This window comes from Bison bison, unplaced genomic scaffold (genome assembly GCF_000754665.1).
Source record: "Bison bison bison isolate TAMUID 2011002044 unplaced genomic scaffold, Bison_UMD1.0 scf7180017864464, whole genome shotgun sequence".
Taxonomy (NCBI): domain Eukaryota; kingdom Metazoa; phylum Chordata; class Mammalia; order Artiodactyla; family Bovidae; genus Bison; species Bison bison.
This window is the reverse complement of record NW_011495025.1, coordinates 8,307,075-8,307,483: the sequence shown is the minus strand read 5'-3', so window position 1 is coordinate 8,307,483 and position 409 is coordinate 8,307,075.

Sequence of the window (409 nt, the reverse complement as noted above, 5' to 3'; positions counted from 1 at the left end):
CATTGGAAAAGACTCTGATGCTGGGAAGGATTGGGGGCAGGAGGAAAAGGGGACGACAGAGGATGAGATGGCTAGATGGCATCACTGACTCAATGGACATGAGTTTGCATGAACTCTGGGAATTGGTGATGGACAGGGAGGCCTGGCATGCTGTGATTCATGGGGTCACAAAGAGTCGGACGTGACTGAGCGACTGAACTGAACTGAACTGAAGGCTTTGGAAAACTTTTCCATTGAGCATTTTCAGAAATTAGTAATCGTCCATTTGTGGACTGTAACCATCCTTTATCAGTAATCTTTCCTCCTTCTTGAGAATTCAAGATCCCTCTCTCTTTGGGGACCCCCAGACTTCTTATCAACCTGCCTAGGAACTGACTGTCTCAAAACTGTCACATTGGCTATACCATAG